General features: G+C 32.4%; 1 protein-coding gene across 1 annotated transcript in view; it reads right to left on the bottom strand.

Annotated features, from left to right (window-relative positions):
* The window catches only part of LOC139498949 (two pore potassium channel protein sup-9-like), a 92,462-nt gene extending 72,303 nt beyond the window's left edge, over positions 1 to 20,159 (bottom strand). The window contains exon 1 of the mRNA XM_071287540.1: positions 19,474 to 20,159. The gene's annotated coding sequence lies outside the window, so the exon portion shown is untranslated. The remainder of the gene's footprint in view (positions 1 to 19,473) is intronic.
* Between the last annotated feature and the right edge of the window lie 804 nt (positions 20,160 to 20,963).

Genomic DNA, 20,963 nt, shown 5'->3' with positions numbered 1-20,963 from the left:
TTTCGGATACTAATCTTTTAGACATACATTAAAAACAGTGTCATTGATAGGCAACCATGAACACAATGAAAAAAGAATCCGTGAAAGTGTTCCATGTTTATTCCATTGTTATGATAATACCATATATTTAACTATTTTATAAAAAATAAAATAAAAAACAAATTATATCTTAAACTTGTAAATTCAATTTCAAGTTTTAAAAGTTCCTCAATTTAAAATCCTTCTTAAGGAATACATGATATATTTGCCTGATCTTATATTTGTATAATTAAAACAATGCCTTCAAATACATAATACCAATATGGAATAATTATTTTTATTCAATTTCCACAAAACATATTTAGCTTAGTTTAAATGAAATTCAGAAAACAGAGAATTCAAACACTGTTGAAGAGAATATAATACATATTCGTGTTAATTCGCCTAAGTTTAATTTGTTAATTCAAGTTTGACATTTAACATTTTAATCCGCAATCCACACTTCCCGACAATCTTGTATATTGTATTTTCTCAATGGAATATCATAACGTACATGTGCCCATCAGAAACTAAGACAAAAATGATATTATAATGGTATTTATCAAAACTTAAATATTTGAAAGTAGCATATGAATTTGTCAAATAAGCGAAAAATTATAATCTAGCCTAGTTCAACCAAGGATTTGTATAGTTTCTTTTCAATAAAATATTGTTGGTGTTTTTGGCGACTTTAACAGCAACATTGCCGTTATGAAATAAAAAAAATATGAAATTTGTAGGTTAAAATGTTTATTAAAATATATAATATTTGACTTAAAACTACATATAATGGGCATTTTAGAATGACACGAAGTTCACCTTCAATAGTAGAGCTACACCACATATCATCTCGTGGACTTCTTTTCTTTCATACTTTCCAGTTTCTATCTTTTAGTGGAGCTACCCCACATCTAAATTTTGCAAAAGCACTTTTGTTTTTAATTGACAGAATATTTTTAACTAATAACCAACAGTATATTTTTAAGTTCAATTCGCTCAGTTGATTTTAACTCTTCTGTCATAGAAATGTCAATATTATGTTATTGTTTGTACGTTCAACATGTATCATTATATCAAAATGTGTCAGTCCCAGCCAAGATTCACTGAATAACCACGAAATATTTACAGATGATAAAATATTTACACAAAACGTTATGAATCTGTATGAACGTTATGTACGATGAAGTTAATTAAGTGTTCACAAGAAGAGTGACTGTAAATTTCATTTAAAGTCGGAATATATACATTTGTATATGCGTATATATATACTTTAACCGTGAGAAAAAATATAAGCTTTGGTGAGCTCTATAACCAACTAACATATAAAAACCGCAATGTATGAACGTTACACAATTAGAGATGAACGTTTGACAAATGCACGTTATCTGATATACACAATTGTACACGATTGACGAACACACGATACACGGTTAAGAATGAATGATTGATGAACGCACGATACACGGTTAAGAATGAATGATTGATGAGCGCACGATACACGCACGATACACGCACGATACACGCACGATACACGATTAAGAATACACGATGCACGCACGTTACACGGAAAATACACGGAGCGATGAATGATGAACGCACGATTGGTACACGCACGATACACGCACGATGCACGCACGCAACACGCACGATACACGATGAACGCACGGAATAATGGTCAGTTTGAATTTTAGAAGGTCTGTATCTGGATAAGAACATGAAGACGTACTATGTTTATATTTTACGTCCAGTGGCAATTAGTACATGCATATCAGGACAAGAAAATGAAGATGTACTATGTTTATATTTAACGTCCAGTGGCAAGTAGTACTTGCATATCAGGACGGGAACATGAAGATGTACTATGTTTATATTTAACGTCCAGTGGCAAGTACAACCATATCAGGACAAGAACATAAAGATGTGATATGTTTATATTTCACGTCTAGTGGCAAGTAGTACAAGAATATCAGGACAAGAACATGAAGATGTGATTTGTTTATACTTACTGTCCAGCGGCAAGTATAACTTCCATATAAGGACGAGAACATGAAGATGTGATAATTATGTTTATATTTAACGTTGCAATAGTACATGTTTATCAGCACGAAAACCTGAAGATGTGATATGTTTATATTATAAGTCCAGTGGCAAGTAGTACATGCATATCAGGACGACAATATGAAGATGTGATATGTTATATATAACGTTTAGCGGCAAGTAGTACATGCATATCTGGAGAAACATGAAGATGTAATGTGTTTATATTTAACGTCCAGTGGCAAGGAGTACATGCATATCAGGACGACAACATGAACATGTGATGTGTCTATATTTAACGTCCAGTGGCAAGCAGTGCATGTATATCTGGAGAAATATGACGATGTGATATGTTTATATTTAACGTGCAGCGGTAGATAGTACATGCATATCAGGACAACAATATGAAGATGTGACATGTTATATTTAACGTCCAGCGGCAAGTAGTACATGCATATCTGGAGAAACATGACGATGTGATGTGTTTATACTTAACGTACAGTGGCAAGTATTACATGCATATCAGGAGACAACATGAAGTTGTGATGTGTTTATATTTAACGTACAGTGGCAAGTAGTACATGCATATCAGGACGACAACATGAAGATGTGATGTGTTTATATTTAACGTACAGTGGCAAGTAGTACATGCATATCAGGACGACAACATGAAGATGTGGGATGTTTATATTTAACGTTCATTGGCAAGTAGTACTTGCATATCAGGACAACAATATGAAGATGTGATATGTTATATTTGACGTCCAGCATATATTTAACGTCCAGCAGTAAGTAGTACATGCATATCAGGACGACAATATGAAGATGTGATATGTTATATTCATTAACGTCCAGCAGCAAGTAGTACATGCATATCTAAAGAAACATGAAGATGTGATGTGTTTATACTTAACGTACAGTGGCTAGTAGTATATGCATATCAGGACGACAACATGAAGATGTGATGTGTTTATATTTAACGTCCAGTGGCTAGCAGTACATGTATATCTGGAGAAACATGAAGATGTGGGATGTTTATATTTAACGTTCAGTGGCAAGTAGTACATGCATATCAGGACGATAAGATTAAGATATGATTTATAGTCTAACTAATCGCCGTATTTGAATATCAAAAATAAGACAACGCGTGACCGAACGACGCATGGATTAAACGAGTGCGCAGCACAAGTTTAATCCATAGCGGCGTTCGGTCACAAGTTGTCTTATTTTTGATATTCAAATACGGCGATTAGTTATTCTTTTTATTACATTGGCAAATGGCTTTTTTTTTATGAAATTAATGTAGAAAATGTAAGGTACTATATCTTTTTCCTACGCATTGACAATTTGTTTTGATCCGACGTTATCGACGTATTGACAACGCCTATTGTTGTATGACGTAAGAGAGTGAAATAACCACGTTTATTTCACATGTGAAATTATTGGTTTTTATCTAACTGGGAAATCAATGTAATTCATTGTAACCAATGTAATAAATGTTTATATTTAACGTTCAGCGGTAAGTATACATGTAGTACATGCATATCAGTACGAGAACATGAAGATGTGATATTGTTAAAATAAACGTCCAGCAGCAAGTAGTACACGCATATCAGGACGAGAATATGAAGATGTGATATGTTTAAGAAATAATTCATGGAAGCCATAGATTTGTTGGAAATTTACACATGGCCTGGGCCGTGATATTCGAATTTTATCCTGAGCGTTAGCGAGGGGTAAAATTAACGAATATCACGGCCCAGGCCATGTGTAAATTTACAACAAATCTATGGCTTCCATGAATTATTTCGATTCTAATAGGACAAATACGATCATTAAAAAACTGAAGCGATGATGGGTATACCGTGTGTGTGGCTGTTCTATTTTACCCACTGTTCGATAAATGTAAAACAAGTTGAATAAACCTGCATGAATGATTTCTTAACTAACCGCTAGAAAAAAAAATGTGATTCCTTTTGTTACTTCTCAGTAAACCCAACATTTGCAATTTTAAATTTACATTTTTATCGTAAGCTACCGTCAAATTCACTGTTGACATGTTGTAACCAAGGAGCCGCCATGTTGACTTGCTGAAATCAGTAAATGTGCGAATAATGCAATAGAACAGAAAACAAGTAACACCTACCTCAATAATTTATTTTAATGCAATTGTATCCGAGTTTAGAAGGTAAACGCAATAGAAAAACCTTCAGCTTTGACGTTTTCATACATATGACGTCATGTTTTGAAATGACGTTAATGCGCCAAAATCATTACTGGAATTTCGCGGAATTTTAATTTATTTTGTTTTTGTCCATTTTTCCGTTCTCTAATGTGTAAATTCTTTTTGTTATGCGTCAGAATCAGAATAAATGTTCTGTAGGGTTTTATTCAACTGTAATTGTTAACACAGCGAAATCCACAACCGTTTACACATAGGTTACGATACATGTGGATTTACGTGGGAGGCATATTTAAACAGCCATTTGTGTACATCTTGGAGTCTGCGCTAAGTATAGATATATCGAGAATTTTATCACGCTGTTGTTTACAAAGCGAAAGAAGCACGTCATATTAGAATTATATTTAACGTTCATCGGCAAATATTTCTTTTTATCAGGACGAGAACATGAAGGTGTGATATGAATACTTGGCTACTGCTATTTGTTTAAACATTAATTTTTTAATGGAATTTGAAAAACTATTTTTGGTGATCTACAATACTATTATATTGCTTCTATAAAGACTTCTAACCAAATGAGTATCATCAATATTTTGTGTGTCTTGTGCAACAAAGTAGTTGGGGTCTTTTTATTTGTCCTCAGTATTTTTACATTATATATACACACGAAATAGACAACGCCTGAAAACAAGTTTTAATTACCTTTCTTTAAATGTATGTAATGGTTATATTAAATTTCTTTGCTGTGTTCTAAAAATGCTTATTCGAAAATGAATCATCGACTTAACTATGTGTTCCAAGAAGATATGAAATAATCTTAACTTTAAAAAATATCCAGAGAGTACGTTAAAGACATGCTCATTCTGTTTTACTTGAACGCATGTACACAAAAGTGTGACCAAATGACATAGAAGTTGGCAAATTTTTTTTACCGAAAACAAGTTTTTACATTATGATGTCATTAGCAGAAAGTGTAGAATCAAGGCGTGAAAATACATTGTTTGACGTACACTCCAAAACTACTTAAGGATGTTTGCTTGTCATGTTTTGGAATTTTTGTCAGATTTTCGAAATTCTCTGGTTTTATACATTTGAATGCCTTACAATATTTGCCTATGGATCCCCATTTTTCTTTTTATAAATCTTTTACATGTATAATTATAAGCCAATTGTAAAAGTCTTATAAAATTTTATTTATTCTTTAATAGTTTTTGAGAACTTTAACTTGACAATAATAAAGCTATGAAAAATCAAGAGAGAACATTTTTCCGCCAAAATTCCAATGGCTTATATCTCGAAAACAAGCAAATTGATCAGAGGCGAGAAAATACATCGTTCACTTCTTAAAGTAGAGTACTATATACGTTACGCAATCTAATCGCATAAATCAGAATACAAAATAAATATATCACCACTTTACTTTAACACGATTTCTAATCAGCATACTATCAAGAAATTGAAATTCAAAGATTGCCACCTACATAGTTAAATTACATAGAATTGTTAAAATGGTGTTCTTAAACACTTGTTAAAGCACACACTCGAGATCCTGGAACTTTACCACCTACACAGTGAAATTACCTAGAATTGTTGAAATGCTGTTCTTAAACACCTTTTTGAATTCTCCAATATACCAGACATTTTATGTTTATAGAAGTATTAAAGACAACCTGTTTAAGTTGATGTGTTCTACGTTATTCAAATCATTCTTTCTGCATTTGCATGAGACAGAATTTTAAAAAGGTACAGGATTTTAGGCCAAAAGGTCAAAATAAAATAAAGGAAAGACAGGGGCAGATTCAGCCATTTTGACATTGGGGTTCAAACCTCCGAAATACTATGAAACTTTCTCATAATAAGAAAAATGAGTTGTTAACCTCCCTCCCCAAGAACCCTGGGTCCACCAGTGAAAGAGGGTTATGTTAAAGAGATAGCATTCAAACGACAAAATTAACAAGTATGCAGACATTTAAAGGTCAACAATGCTGTACACTTAAATGCCACTCCAGCAGCGATTTGTTTCGACTGATGTCGGAAGAGGGTGCATGTGTATGTTTCGTCTTGCAGTCCTGACCCCTTCCCTCAAACCCTTGATGAGGTATATGTTAACGAGAAAGCAATCCAACGACAAAAAAAAATAACATGCAAACATCTAAAGGGCATCGATATCAATGCAATGGGGTGAAAACTGTTTTCCTGCATTTTTTTAAGCTGTAATTTCTGTCCTGCACTTTCATGTTTCACTGTATTAGATCCTGCCTTTTTTATTAGTATATCCTGACTTTTTTTACAATGCAATCTTGCCATTTTTATTTTGGCAATTTTCTCATCCTGCCTTTTATTTTACTCAAAATTACCCACCTGCCTTTTTTCAAATTTCATCCTAGCCCCCTACCCCCATAAATCAAATGGTAGCTCCTTTACATGTTCCTCAATGTGTTGATACATTTATTCTGCTCAATCAACAAGATTGTTATTTGTAACTAATCTTAGACTAAAAACATCAAAAACGATGTTTATAAATGTTTATCTAATGCTATCTGTTTAATCAATACTTTAACACCATTTTCATGTAATAGAACAACGATATGTTGTTTTCAACTATTGCTTTTTACACGAACCACGTGCATTTTATGAAGGGGATAATTAAAAGCCATATGCATAGTCGTCTGGAAAATTGATTAATCACAAGTTCAGCTAAACATAGAGTGATCTAGAGTTTAAGAGTTTGAAGTGTACGTCAAAGTTGACTTTCAAAGTGTCAGTAAGGTCATAATTCGAATCAAGGTTGGAAATAATTTCAAGGAAATTTTTTAGTAAATTACGAAATATCAGTTCCACTCAAATTTGTGTTCAAGCCACATTTACGACCTACATGTATCACATCTTCTTATGCATACTAAACATCTAAAACCGTTTTAGGACATAACTTAGGCCCTCTCCAATATCGATCTTTTCTACATGCACGCGTTTAATGTGCAGCCTTCGTAGAAGAGTTTTGTTGAGATATTGTAACCAATTAGAAATCTATTCCATACGTTTCTTGAATGTTCTCTTTAATATCTGATCGTATCTTGAACTTTGAAGGACTATTTAAACCGATTGTAACAACCTGATGCATATCCCGAATAATGTTGGCCCTCCACGTTATCGATCACTTCTACTCGCGTTTAATGTAGCCTTCGTAGAGCACAAAAATATAACGAGTTTTGTAGAAATATTGCAATCAATTAGACAAATCTATTTCATACGTTTCTTGAATGTTCTATGAAATATTTGATCGTATCTTGAACTTTGCAGGTGTATTTAATCCGATTGTAACAATTATAAAGAATAATAATAAATATGTCTGAACATGCATGACCTCCAGGCAACTGCACCATAGCTAAGCAATTTATTGGTAATCATATTTGAAACCTGACTATTTAATTCAAGAAATCGTCTTACGTCTTATTGGAAAATCAAGTTTTGATCTGATTTTGTCTTGATAATGTTCTGTGAATATTGCATCTTCGTTGGGATTTTTTTATACGACATTTTAATGTAACTATTGATTTATTGTTTCCGTGCAGCGGTACTAAGTTTGAGCAATTTCAGATTAACACACTACTAAACATGGGTACACTGGCTGATCAAACTTTAGTACAAAACTAAATTCGTTTGTATCATTTTCATTATTAGATATAAGACGATGTGATATGAGTGTAAATGAAACAACTCTCCATCCAAGTCACAATTTGTAAAATTAAACCATTACAGGTCAAGTACGGTTTTCAACATGGAGCCTTGGCTCAGATCAATTAGCAAGTTATAAAGGGCCCAAAAAAACGACTAAAGTAAAACCATGCAAACTGGAAAACCAACGGTCTAATATATATTAAAAACGAAAAACACATATGGACCACATCAACAAACGACAACTACTGAACATCAGATTCCTGATATAAATTAAAGGTTTGTGATAACAGCTTTTAAATTATCTAAAATAAAACTGGAAAGTAACCTATGAACGGTTTGTATGAAAGGTATCTCCACAAATCTTATTTCAAATTTGTCTTGTTCCCAGGTTTTTTTCTAGACTTTTGCATACCATTATGTATATTCCAATTTTACTATGATTTATATTCTATTCTACTGCACTCTGGGTTTTTCCACTGTAAGTATATCAAGTACTGTTGACAAGTGCATGCGCGATACCATGTTCCTGCTTTTTTGTGTTTTCTTTCATTTCTTATTTGAGTAACACCTTTGAATGCTATTTTTAAACGCAGTATATTTCTGAGTTACCAGTTCAATTCACCAGATGTGACTTTATGCATGTGTACATCAGAGATGTCCGATGCTGCAGACAATACTTTATACATTTTAACCAAATGAATAAAACCAGGACTAAAATTATTGCGAAACACAGACTATGAACATAGCTACATACCTATAATAATAAAAATTAGAATAGAAATGGGTAATGTGTCAAAGAGACAACAACCCGACCAAAGAGCAGAAAAACAGCTGAAGGCAACCAATGGATCTTCAACATAGCGAAAATCCCGCAACCGGAGATTTTTTATAAACAATCTGCTGAACACCTTCAAGATGTTGCTTTGGTGAAAAGTATTTATCTTTCTCATTTGTCCTGAATAAGCGTCCATATCGGCTAAGTATGTCTAAGTGGTCTGGGGATTTACCACAAAATTAATACCACGTGTTTTATTGAATTGTTAATTGGTTGATTGGCGATCACGTATTCTATTGAATCGTTAATTGGTTGATGGACGGTAATACGGCTACTTTATAATACTTTATAATTATACTATCTGCATCTAATTTAACAATAAAAACGATAGCTGACAATAATATAAAAAGGGATTTTGAGAGTTCAGACAGAGGACAATATAGAAATTTTTTTCAACTATCAGCTGGTAGCAGGCGTCCAATTAATAACACTCATAATTAGAAGTTATTATTTCCAATGCGAAGCAAACTCTTGAGACAACAGATGATAATCTAGTTAGAGCTGAACTCTGAGTTTACTTATAGCGCAGACAGTTTTTGATTTTATTATTTAATAGATCCAGAAGTTGAAATATAAAAACAAACTCGTAAAAAGCGAGTTTTTACCTACAGTTTGTTGCCTCGCCTCTTGGCAAACTGGTCAGCTTGCAAATTGTATCTCAGCCAAAATATCGCAAATAGACATGAAAAAAATAAAGATGTTTCCGTCAGCGGAGGAGGGGGAGGGTGCTTTACAAGCTGAAATTCTGGGCTATTATTTTATTACTTTCGCTCCTATATTCTATTGGATGCGTTTACAATAATGAATATGATGGTACTACAATGTGACCTAAGACAATCTTGAACATAAGCAATCACTGTACTATAGTTTGGCAAATCTTATTCCACAAATATTTTAATTTCGTATTATTTATCAATCGGCCCTTTTCTTTTGAGCCCCCCTCTCTTTCCCCCCAAAAAATAATATATATTAAAAAAAAATTAGACATGATTTTTGTAAATGTAATATTTTTCTAACATTCAGTAGGGATTTTCTACAAGCCATCTCTTTTCGCTGATTTTTGCGATATAAGTTTAAAATAGATTAAAAAAAAATAACAAAACAAACACATATTCCCCATTTCAATTCTCAATTTTACCACATTAAGCATGATTTGGATTTCCGTCCACATGTCACGTGTTTCCATCAGGAATAAACTTCATCATGAACCATACTAGCTTAGGTTAAAACGTTTTACGAAGGACAAAAGTATAAAATACTTAAAGAGCATTGAAACCTTTTAGGCATTTATTGAATGTTGAATGTTAAAATTTCCAATGGCAAATATTTTATGCATTTTTCAACGAGAACAATGAAATTAAAACTTTTGTGGAATGTCCGATGCCATTTTCTGGATTCAACAACATTGAAACCAAAAACTTTGTGTCAAATTACTCTAATGAGTATGAGTTTTAATGTTTTTTGATAAGTAAAATCAAACGTGTATCTGTTTTGTGTGTACGTATGCCTGTTCAACAAGTCACAAGGTTGTACATATTTTCTTTCAGCATCAATTACTATATAATTGAATTATTTAGATATAGGAAGATGTGGTGTGAGTGCCAATGAGACAACTCTCCATACAAATAACAATTTAAAAAGTAAACCATTATAGGTTAAAGTACGGCCTTCAACACGGAGCCTTAGCTTTGTATATTTATAACCTTTCCTTACAGTAAATAAAACAAATTGTTTTATTTACTGTAAGGAAAGGTTATAAATATACAAATCATACACTCTTGAAAACTTGTCAGAATATTGGAATTGATAGCAGAAGGCCATTGCTAACTATTATTACACGGGAATCAATTACATATGATTCGAGAAAACCATTAAAGTCAGGACTTCTTCCATTTTGGAAGTGAAATGGCGTGGGTGATATTATTTACAGCTGTTTTAATAGATATAGATATATATATACATAAGTTTGATATTTATCTATATTTATGCCTGACGTAGAGGTTCTAATTGCATTATCGTGTATTTAACATTTATGTGGTTTAAAAGTGGTATTTTTGAAACGTTAACAGTACACGCTTATGTTATATATTTGTAAATAAAGGCATACTGTAAAACATGGTATGGTACGATGGTATGGTATGTGTTGTGGTATGGTGGTATGGTACGAATACCCCCATACCATGGTATGCACGAATGGTACCATGGTATGGTATGATGGTATGGTACAAATTACTATACCATAGTATATTTGATGGTATGAAGCATGGTATGGTTTTTTGAAACATGATTTTTTTTTTAATTTGCTGACATTATGTATCTGTATTTAAATAGCCCATCCGAGCTCACCCATGAGCATGAATGTTAGGCCCGGTGTTTCTGCCGTGTTTGGGGAAAAGATCCCTGAGTCCGGCTTCATCAGTGGTCGACTCAATAAGTTGTATACTGGCGTATTATTAATGTTTTATTTCGTATATTATATTGGACCATACACCGGTTGTCTTTGAATAACATATTAGTTAATTATGATTTATTTTTTGTGAGATCAGTATCATATTGTGTTGTGAAAGGTTGAGCAAACTATACCCACTAATGCTTTGATAATAGTTCTTGTAAATTTGTATGTCTTTTATAAGCTATAATAGGCTGGCGATTAAATATGTTCAAACAATTAGGGTTTAATGAAATAAGGTTCCAGTGTTTTGTAATTATATTTTTCAGTTTCTGTATAGATGGGTTGAATTTTGTTAACATAACTAGTGGTTGTTCCCGTTTCGTTTGGCGTTGTATAAGCAGGTTTTTCCTTTCTATATTTTGTGTTTGATTAAAAATTTCGTTGATTTCAGATATTTTATATCCTCGTTTGAGGAGACGTGTTTTAAAAGCTTCTAACTGAAGTATTTACTTTTAAAAAATAAACCAGATACATAATGTCAGCAAATTAAAAAAAAAATCATGTTTCAAATTGCCTTAATTAACTTTTCAAAATTTCCTACTTCAAAAAACCATACCATGCTTCATACCATCAAATTATACCATGGTATAGTAACTTGTACCATACCATCATACCATACCATGGTACCATTCGTGCATACCATGGTATGGGGGTATTCATACCATACCACCATACCATAGCACATACCATACCATCATACCATACCATGTTTTACAGTATGCCGTAAATAAATAGCATTTGTTTGTAAACTCATGGAAGTGTTCCTCGTCATCAATTTTCAGGTTGTTTTATCTATTATTTATGACATAACGTTTGTGTTGCTTCACGCACATGGATAAGTGCTTTCACATGCGATGTTCATACAAAGGCAGTAACAAATCTCGACATGTGTCAAAACAAAAATAAACATTCAAAAGACGAAGAAAATAAATATAAATATAACTAAATGAATAAAACAATTATATCAATAAACGTATATAAAAACAAACAAATACCATTCCACAACAATTGAATCATTTGTGGGGCCCTGTATAGCTTGCTGTTCGGTGTGGGCCAAGGATCCTTGTTGAAGACCGTACTTTGACCAGTAATGGTTTACTTTTGCAAATTGTGACTTGGATTGAGAGTTGTCTCATTGCACTCATACACCATCTTATTATATCTATTTTCATCTAAACAATAAGCTACTTTAATATAAATAGAGTTCGACTCGAGAGAATTAAAGACAATCTATACCATATCATGTTCAACTGACATGTAATGAAAATTAGATAGAACTTCAAATTGATACATTTACAGGGGAATATATATATATTTACGGATATAATGTTGGAAAAATATTTGTATCTTCGTTTTAAAACAAGTGAAAACAACACGTTTTAAAATAATTTCTTGCGTCCGAAGCGCTTTTCTGCATTTACAGTAACCTTCATCAGGAACGATCAAAGCCAAACATATTAGGTGTCAGACCACCAATTAAAAATCCCTATCTGTTCAACCATGCAAATTTTGCAATTTTCACAGCTTTCTAAATATTTTACCTTAAGTTTAACTTCAAGGAAACCAGGTATATCCTGAATTGTACAAGAAATTTCTGATCATGAAAACGCAGGTACTACCAAAATAACTCCCTTTTTTCTGGAAATCTTAAATTAATGTACTATGTAGCGCATTAATCCTGAATAGTTAATGCAAAGTCATAGACAACATGGACAAGTGAATTTTGGCACAACATGGTCTGAATATATTTCCCTTCATCAAAAGTTTCATTTCTGCAAATTTGATGGTTTACTTAGTTTAAGTAAAAAATGACATCAAATTGACACCTGAAAGATTTACATATTTCAAAAACTTCTCATATGCACAAGCAATGATATCCCCCTTGGAAATTAAAACCTCATTACCATTACTATACTGGTCGGTCTTACTCTTCTCTATATACAAAATGGCTTTAATAAAAATGTTGAATGATTATTGTTTGCTTTATTTCCAGTGGCAAATATTTCTCCATGTTTAGGACGCGAGAATAAATATTAACAATAAATACAATTATAGGTAGGTCCTGTAGTATTGGTAGACGATGGGCGGAATATTTGGAATGCCACCGGAAGTGTTTATTCGAAAAGGGACACAAACTTAGCCTTTCAACAGGTTACATTTGGACCCCACCAAGAGTTGTTTGTTCTTCACATGCAGAGGAAAGTGCATGGGTGTGCAGGACCAACAGACCAGAATTTGATAAGGTTGTTTTTCCTTTTAACATGTTAAAGTTGAAAAGTAAAATAATAGTAAACGTTTTGAGAATACAGATTTGCTCCAATAAATCTATTTCTCTTGTATAATTAAGATTCCGTTACTGCGGAAGAGAGACCAAAGATACAAAAGGAAAAATCAAACTTTTATGTCGAAAATAAACTTACAACACCATGACAAAAAAAGGAAAAACAGATACTAAAAGACAAACAACAGTCACTGTACACAAAACGCAGCACAAAGTAGAACACTGAAGACTGAACAAGACTGAGCATCAGGAAAACCCCACCAAAATCAGATGTGCCCAGAAGGGGAAGCAGATCATGCTCCACGTGTGACACCCGTCGTGTTTCTCGTGCAAATATATACAAAAGAGGATGGGATTGTTGTTATAAATGAAGCATATATATGTCGCCAAGTGTAACCGTACAGTGCCCTAAAGCTGTTTACACATATTTTGTTTCTTAGGGCTCTGGTGGGTTGTTGTTTAATTGGAAATCATACAATATTTTCATTATTTTATATACTGTTATATTAGATTGTATTATCAATAAATAGACATTTCGTGATGAAGCACCTATATTTATATATAAAATGAATATATAGAGATATATTATAAAAGTCAGCAACAACGTCATACGGTTAAACAAACAAATAAGCCTAGGTTTAATGACATCTGATTAACTTTCCACCTGATGTCGCACGAGATATATAATAGCAGTCTTTAAATATAACCTTTGAAGGCAGTGATAAAATTATTCATAATCTATGGTTCGCAGTGGCGGATCCAGCCATTTTTAAAGGGGGGTTCAACCATTAATTAAAGGCCAAGGGGGGGGGGGGGGGGGAGGCCAACCATGTGTCCCAATCCGAAAGCATTGATCTTCATAAAAATGGGGATTCATTTACTGTTGTTAAAATCATTCTCTTGTTTATTTGTCTAAACAGTAAGAGTACTCATAATATGACCAAAATATCCCAGATGACCGATTAGACACTGGCCAGCTATTTTCTGTGGAATATTGGTTAACTTATATATATATATATATAAAAAATATTGCTCATTTAAATCCTGAAACAAACGATTTTGTTTGTCCTTGTGTCCTTAGAAACATGAAGTAGGTGGATTATATAAATGTGTTCCTGCACAACATTGGACAAGAATAAAAGAAGAAAATTAATCGCGGAAGGATTATTTCGTTTCCACTACATTGAGTATTGATATGTTTGTACTGTTTTATTAATTTATCAATTTTTTATAATTATTGTATTATATATATCACATTTCCATACAACAGGGGTCAATCCATACTTTATTTGCTCTACTCATTGCATTAAAATTGAGAAAGGAAATGGTGAATATGTCAAAGCGACAACCACCCGACCATAGAGCAAACAACAGCCGAATGCAACCAATGGGTCTTCAATGTAGCGAGAATTCCCGCACCCGTAGGTGTCCTTCAGCTGGCCCCTAAAATATGCATAATAGTACAGTGATAATGGACGTCATACTAAACTCCGAATTATACACAAGAAACTAAAATTTAAAATCATACAAGACTAACAAAGGCCAGAGGCTCCTGACTTGGGACAGGCGCAAAATTGCGGCGGGGTTAAACATGTTTATGAGATCTCAACCCTCCCCCTATACCTCTAGCCAATGTAGAAAAGTAAAAGAATAACAATACGCACATTAAAATTCAGTTCAAGAGAAGTCCGAGTCTGATGTCAAAAGATGTAACAAAAGAAAATAAATAAAATGACAATAATACATAAATAACAACAGACTACTAGCAGTTAACTGACATGCCAGCTCCAGACCTCAATTAAACTGATTGAAAGATTATGTCTTCATCATATGAATATCAGGTACAATCCCTCCCGTTAGGGGTTTAGTATCATACTATCATAAAATATATGAGAAGAACATAACCCGTGTCATGCCAACAACTGTTTTTTTAGAAGTAAATGTGTTTAGTTCCGATGCAAAGACCCTATCAGTGAATCAATGTTAAAGCCAAAATATGCAATCTTTAATGACCTGACAACAGTATCGTAACTATATCCCCTTTTAATAAGTCTATTTAAAGGTTTTGTTAGTTTCTGAGGAGAATACTGACATTTTTGTGCTTTATAAAGAATATTTCCATAAAATTTTGGATGTGAAATACCTGAACGTATAAGATGTCTGCATGTTGAGTTATATTTACGAATTATTTCCTTATACCGGTGATAAAATTTAGTAAATGTTTTGACCAGTTTGTGATATCGAAAACCCTGGTGTAATAATTTTTCAGTAATACATAAATTTCTCTCGCTAAAATCTAATACATTGTTACATACACGAGCGAATCGTACAAGTTGAGATATATAAACACCATAAGATGGTGACAAGGGAACGTCACCATCTAAAAATGGATAATTAACAATAGGAAATGAAAAATCATCTCTTTTATCATAAATTTTTGTATTAAGCTTCCCGTTTATGATATAGATATCAAGATCGAGGAAAGGGCAGTGGTCATTGTTATCATTAGCTTTATTTAAAGTAAGTTCTACAGGATAAATTTCTTTAGTATACATACTGAAGTCGTCATTATTTAGAGCCAATATATCATCCAAATATCTAAAAGTATTGTTAAATTTTTGTATCAAATGTTGTTTTGATGGGTCTTTGCTAATTTTAGTCATAAATTGTAACTCATAACAATACAAAAACAGGTCCGCAATAAGTGGTGCACAGTTAGTCCCCATTGGAATTCCAATAACTTGACGATATACGGAATCTCCAAAGCGAACAAAAATGTTATCAAGTAAAAATTCAAGTGCATAAATAGTATCAAAGCATGTCCAATTGACATAGTTCTTTTGTTTATTGCTACTAAAAAATGATCTAAAAGAGTTTGAACATATGTACTCGCATTCCGACTTTTTAAATGCCCAGTTAATTAGGGATGTGAATTTTTTCTTAATAAGAATATGAGGCAAAGTGGTATATAGGGTAGAAAAATCAAAACTTTGAACAGATTCAAAATCACCAATATATGCATGCAATTTATCAAGTACTTCCAACGAGTTTTTGACACTCCAAAAGTAATTAATTCCACTATTTTCAAAGGCCTTATTTGATTAACTTAACCCATTGAACGAATTAAAATATGAAAGCTAAAAGTTAAAACACACACACACACATACATAATTATACACTCAGCAACAAAAAACCAACAAATCATAGTCCACTTGTCAACGTATATGTGTTTCCACTAACAGAAGTTCCTCTGGAAACTTTGTTGTTTTACAATTCTATAGTATCTGTTAATACACATTCCCTTTATTCCATTATGAGCAAAAACTAAAACGAATCTTCAAGTGGCAAAAACATATCTTAAATTTCGAACTTGTATTTTTAGAAACTTTTATTTCATTTTATTTTAAAACAAATCATTAGCATTAGAATAACTGTTTCAAATTTTACCAAAGAATCGAGATATTATACTTTTTTGTTTTTATGCGCGCAGAAAAAGTCACAAGAAAAAGTCTGAAGAAGTAGGCATCATTTGCATTTACTTATAGCTGATCATGAAAAGCGTTAACTCAATTGTTGCATAGTCTCTAAAATAGATGGATAAGTAATCAAGTGCAGATATGCAGTAATCAGCACCCTCTTAGTTTAATACAGTCATTGTTATTAGAACTGAAGAAAACAGACTCCTAAGCTTATATTATTGTTTCATATATTGTACATACTAATAGTTTTACGTTATGCGTTATACAATACACGTTTCAGTTTGATTAGTATAAATCAGAAGATGTGGTATGAGTGCCAATTTAACAACTCTCCATCTAAGTCACAATGTATTAGAAGTATAGGACTAGTATAGATATGAGAAGATGTGGTATGAGTGCCAATGAGACAACTCTTAATCCAAGTCGCAATTTGTAAAAGTAAACCATTATAGGTCAAAATACAATCTTCAACACGGAGTATGTTTGTATTTACTAATCATGTTAATAAAAGATAATTGATACCTATGAATAACAACAACGAAAAATAACAAACAAATAAGATGAAAACAATAAAGTAACGATTGGACACTCCACCGTTAAAGGCTTTGATCAATGATATCCAGAAATCAAAAGGGACAATACTTCGTGACCAAATATAATCTGCTGTAATGATTGAAGAGTATACTTGACAATCTGGTTAAATGTTATAACACTAAATGAAGTTCTATATGTATAACCAGTGTATACGGCGATTTGGACGGCGACTGCCTCTAAAATGAACAGCTTTTAAGGTTCGATTACACTTTAGTGTAAACGTTTCCGATTGAAACTGCATGTGATTGCTGACATATGTTTATATAAAAACCACTTGAAGCTTATCTATATCACATATTCTTAGATTTCAAATGCCGTTAGAAATATGTCTAATGAAATCCAGAATAATTGTTTGTTACATATTTCTTTCGTTTCGTATAAAACATCATAGATGTAGAAAAAGTGAAAAACATAATGTTTACACAATGTTCTCAAAATGTGACACATTTTTTTATCATCATGAGGGATACTAAATGGGCATCCTAAAACCACAAAAAAAAAAGAAAAACCGGCATTACGTTTATGACCAATAAACAGAAAATCCAAACAAACCACAGAGAAATGGCAGAACACTATAAAGTTGGGACAACCCCCATCACATCACCCCAACCACCCCCACCATCACTCTCGGAGATACGAGACTGCTACAAAAGGCAATTTTGCACCGGCCATTAACCTATTCTCAACATATGTCATGTATGTAGACATGCTTAGAGTTCAAGTTAAACATTATGTTACTGGTTGGCTGTTTCGAATTAACATCTGTTTATTTCATTAATTGAAATGTACACGATGTATGATGAATCATTTTAATGTTTCGAGTATTAATATAAATTTGTGTGTAATTTCATCAATGTAAACACAGATTTTGAAATTGATTTTTTTTAACCAGAACGTGTATTTATAAAAATGTTATATTGTATCGTTACAATCGTTAATCAATTAGCTAGGTGATCACGCTTAACTCTCGCAAATCCACAGAGAATACGAATATTGTTAAAAATATAATCATCAACATTTGAAAATGATTAGTGACTTTATTATAGATTTACACTGACATATTTTATTCATTTAGAATGTTCGAATGCAGTTCGTTAACTATTCGTGGCTCTTAATATAACATAATGTGGATAAATGTCAATCAAACAGCAACCCATCAAATAAATTTATTTTTTATTTTTGCCTTGGCATGTAGTGTTATGTACGTTACGTTGTTTAGTGCATGTTTTAAGATCATTAACATAACACACATACATACACATAATTTCAGAATGTTGACATAAAATGAAAAGTACAAATGTATCCCCAACCCCATAGTGCTAAAATCTGTTTATTTAGATTTAATTTTAAAAGGTTAATTGTCGATTTTTTGTCTCTCACTTTGTTTCACAGCAAGACCCCCAAATAACAAGAAAAGCGCCAAAGGGTAAATATGAAAATTTTAAAGGGAACGATAGAAATGAAAGGATATGGGGTATCCATCCAAAACACAACCTCATTATGTGCACAGTAAAAAACACACACAATTGCTGTTCTTCATATTAAAGTCAGACTGAGGCTTTCAACATGAAGTAAAAGATGTTTTATGCAGTATAGTTTACTACCATATTGTTTTTTGTTAAGTAAAGAACAAAATTAATGTTTCATTTTGCATGTGTGTTAGCTTTTAATAGCTCAGAAACTAAATTATATAATCAGATAGAAGTGGCAATTAGAATCCTCACGATTCCTTAAATCTTTGAGTGTCTCAAAATATATTATCGACACCAAAAAACGTTTAATTCCTGATTTAAGCAGCTTTAACCGTTTGCGTGAAACAACATCAAATAATTAATTATATTATCTGTTAAGAAGCAACAGATACAAATAAAATAAACAGAGATAAAAGTCAAAAATCGTTAGAGTAAAAAATCTTACCGTGTTTTTTTTTCAGATCCTGTGCGTAGATAACTATCCGTTTATTTTCCACGCTTATCAGAGCATCTAAATGATAGCTATCTACCTCGGATAATTAACGATTAATTAATTGTGACTTCTTAATTGGATGTATTTGCTAATTCGCCATATAATAATCATAAATGTATAAATATACCATATTCCCAAGTCATCTATGTCATCAAATATTCCTTTAGTAGACACGCACCTGTTTTAATGTAGAAAGTGACGATTTGTAAATATGAAATGATAATTTCATAATATCACATTTTATCTTTTAAAAATCCAGTTTTACATCTCCTTGTATGTGTGTGTTCTATCTCCGATGGTTCAAATGTAGTTAATTCAGTAGTATTGATTTTTACATTATTTACGCAAAAATATTTCCTCAGTATCTTCGTGCTTGTAGAAGGACATTATTCCGTTTGTCAGTCACACTCAGATCCGACATTTGTAAAATGTCGTCTGCTTCGCGTATAACAGTATGGGTAAAATCCGAGAGAATCGTATACCTATTGAAAATGGAACGGAAACACAAAATAAGCATAATGCTATGCGACTGAACAGACAAGATCATTTGATCGTGTTTACATATTGATATTCTTTGATATCTGATAATTATAGCAATCAACAATGTGCTTTATGTGAAAATGTCATTTATTTTGAAGATAATTGGTTGATATTTACGATCGATCATCCAAACGTTAGCAGGAGTAAGATGCTAACAGCTGCGCGATATGATTCAAGTATTGATCTTTTTCACGCATATTATTTTTTAACGCCTGTCGCACACAGAATGTTAAATTATTATTATTTTTAAAATCACAACTTAAATACTCCTAATTGTATCATATCAATAATGCTATTTTATACAAGAATATTATATTTCATTATGTATTGGTTGACCGGATTTTGAAGATGCTGTTTTATCGAATTAAATTATTCAATGCATATGAAAAAACCTCTCAAGGACCGCTGTCGTGGTAATTCTTGGTAGAAAGAATTAATTGAAAATAGAATTTCAATAACAGCTGAAAATCTATTTCCCCTAATTTGTATACGTCGTAAACAACCATCAAGGCATTGACACTAAGCACGTTTCAAAGATGTCTTGACTGTTTTAATTTTAACCAACATTTCCTAAATTTAGGTTAAGGAAAGACAATAGTCTCTAATACGTTCAAGCTTAGGAGATTTTTTTTATGGAAAGACAATAGTCTCTAAAAAAGCTTAGAGCATTTTTTTTAATGTAGAATCATGTCAAAAGTTAAAAGTTAGTAGACGATTTGTTTAGTTTTTGTTCTCCATAAACAATATTTCTGAAAAGGTTGAAGAAAGACAATACTCTAATACAAGCTTAGAATATATTATTTTTTATGTATGGTCATATCTAAAGTTTTACAAAGAAGATTTGCTCAGATTTTGTTCTCCATAAACAATATTTCTTAATTATAGGAAAAGGGAAGACAATA

The sequence above is a fragment of the Mytilus edulis genome, chromosome 12 (assembly GCF_963676685.1).
Source record: "Mytilus edulis chromosome 12, xbMytEdul2.2, whole genome shotgun sequence".
Lineage (NCBI taxonomy): Eukaryota > Metazoa > Mollusca > Bivalvia > Mytilida > Mytilidae > Mytilus > Mytilus edulis.
This window is presented reverse-complemented; position numbering and strand designations above follow the sequence as displayed.